This window comes from Poecilia reticulata, chromosome 10, assembly GCF_904066995.2.
Source record: "Poecilia reticulata chromosome 10, P_reticulata-male-v2, whole genome shotgun sequence".
NCBI classification, from domain to species: Eukaryota; Metazoa; Chordata; class Actinopteri; order Cyprinodontiformes; family Poeciliidae; genus Poecilia; species Poecilia reticulata.
Window position 1 is genome coordinate 21,901,042 of NC_088839.1, and position 2,878 is coordinate 21,903,919.

Sequence of the window (2,878 nt, forward strand, 5' to 3'; positions counted from 1 at the left end):
TTGTTCAGAATTCACAAGGTCAGAGCTAGCATACCTGCAATATTCAACAATTTATTCGTATGTAACTCCTATCATACACGTAAGAATCCAGAATGTTGCAATCGAGGCCAGTATTCCTTGAGACTAGCTTTCTTTTGGCAGCACCATGGGAGAAAATGGCTTTTGCACATCCTATAAAACCTTACCAGGTATGATTTAAACTCATAATGTCTATGTTCTGATATATTACAGTTGGAAATACTCGTTTTCTTTCATAAAAATGTAGTATTTTCTGAATACCTTTGAGTTAAGTTTACACTGTAAATCATGTTACGGTTGTTTTATTAACAAAAAGGCACACAGAGAAACACAAATGTTATATATTTTTTATTTAAGAAGGCACACAAGACCCCTGGATCTGATCAGTCATCAAAGACAACAATGTCTCCATCATAATGTACAGGAAAGCCTTGCTCGCATCTGATTGCAATTATTCTGGTACGACTAGTCCCCCTGTACTGGCAATGTGGATGTCTGGCACCTTGGTTTCTCAGAGTACAGACAACAACGTCAAAAGGTTGAAGGCTTTTCTTCATTTGACCATATGGCTCACCTGCACTTCCACAAATCTGTTTAACTAGGTTAGTAGTGGCTCGGATGAAAGTGTTGGTTTCCTTACATTCACTGCTGTCAGTTTTTGAGATGCCTCTAGGGCTAATTACTGCATCACATCGGGTTTGGCTCATGCCTCCATTGATATGCTGGTTTATAAATTTTTGGTAACGGTCTCCAACAGTTTGACCTTGACAGATTGCAGAGCTAAAAAGCAACAGCAAGCAGGCAAGTGGGATCTTCATTGTCCACTATGGAAACAAATATAGAAAAAGACAATTGAATATTGTTAATATGAAACTTAGCCATACGATTTAGACAAAAATGAAAAAAGTAAAAATTACAAACCGATGTAAAGATGAAGCTGATCCTCCTTTTCCTTCCGTTAAGACTTTCTCTAGAAGCTACACTAAAATATTAAAAGTTGAAACAGTTATATATTTTTAAATATTTCAACATTTATCTTTATGGAGTTGTTTCCTCAATTGCTGAAAAGTTGATACTGGCCAGTGAAAAGCAAACTAAGATCATTTTAAAGGATTTGTTTTGGACTTTGACTTATTGATCAATAACCAAAATGGAAGGACAAACCTAGCAGAGATGGAACAAAGGTGAAATGAGTTAAAAGTTTTCTCAAATTACTGCAAGAAGACTTAAACAGTGTTGTATTCCAAGAGGCATGATTTCATTTTTGTACTTAAGGTCACACAAAAAAAATTACATTTACATTTACAATGATTAAAGTTCAAGGAATCTTACAGGATATACTTGAAATGTGTAAAGTTTATATTATGTCTGATGAGTCCAGATTAGAGAATAATTGTAGCAATAATATTTGGCAATCACATTCTTCTATATTGCCCTATTAACAGAAGATCAAATACATTATTTTCAATGTCAGCATGATTGTTGCAAAGTCTTCTTGTGACATCTGTTTTGCAGTTAACTAGACTGTTTGTCTGTCAACATTTGAACAACCTAAAGTCCATTCAACCTAGTCTAATCCTACTGTGTTTGTCACGAATAAGTTAGATACGATTTTTTTTATTTTGCTGATTAGCTTCATTTTGAATCTTTTCTTAAGACTCACTTCTTTTGACTTTCAAACCTATTTTCAATTTTCTTTTTATTTCATTGCTTTTGTGAACACAAATGTAATTTTAATTTTAAGATAATATTGTTATAAAAAAAAAAGTAATAAAGACCTAGAATGAAAAGTAATTTTTTCTGTAATCTATGGTCAGCTTATCCTTGGCAGAAGTAACTGGGATCAAGTGTCTGTGAAAACTCTTTGCTGACAAAGCCTCTTTGTCAGCAAAGAGGCTTTTATATTATTGTGATGGATTTCTCAATTTCTCAATAACCCTTCTCTTGAATATGGCTCTTGCTCTTCCAGTTCCAAACTGATGCCTGGACATTCTCATTCAAGATTTTTTGTTATTTCATTATTTTATCAGTTGCAGTAAGTTGCAGTAAAACAACCACAGATCATGACACCACCACCCCTGTTTGACTGGGTTAGTTTTACACCAGTTTTAAAATAATACAGTCCGAGAGTTCCTCCTTCGTCTGATATGACGGTCTGAAGTCCTGTATTTGATCAGCAGATGGCGACAAATATCAACTTTTGAGAAGACCTGCCAGTCAGGACTTTGAAGTCTGTGAATATGTCATAGAAAGTTTTAGCAAGGCAGTCATGTTTTCGTATTTTACACAAAATCTAGCCTAGCTCTAATCCAATAGCATGTAATCTAATACTCTTTAATATTCTTTCAAATGAATTCACGACACTACAGTCAGATTCTGTTGCTGGTAGGCAACAAAAAGTATCTTTTGAAGGAAATCTTTAGATTGCATCAGATTTTCACTTTCACACCATCATCCAGAATTAGTAATGGGTTGACAGTGAGGAAAAAACTACTCCAGATTAAGAACCAAAAGCAGGCTCATGCAGCCAGCCTCAGGTAAGAGAAGAAGGTGACACATTAACAGATTTTTGTTCTTGGAGCTTTATATTTAGATAATCTCAGCTTTTAACACTCTCAGTTTCAGATGGTTTTACACATGTCTGCCTCTTTCCACAAGGTGATACCATTTCTTTGGACATTTTTTCAGTAGTTCGAAGGTAATTGAATCTGAAGATTAACAGTGGAGCCGAACAAAATAAATTGCAGTTTGGTTTTCTTAAAGAGAGAAAAAAACATTTTTTATGGCCACTTTCAAGACAAACAGAATCCATAAACTTTTTAAAAACAAACTTGTGATCTTTCTGTTATACTGGGGGTTG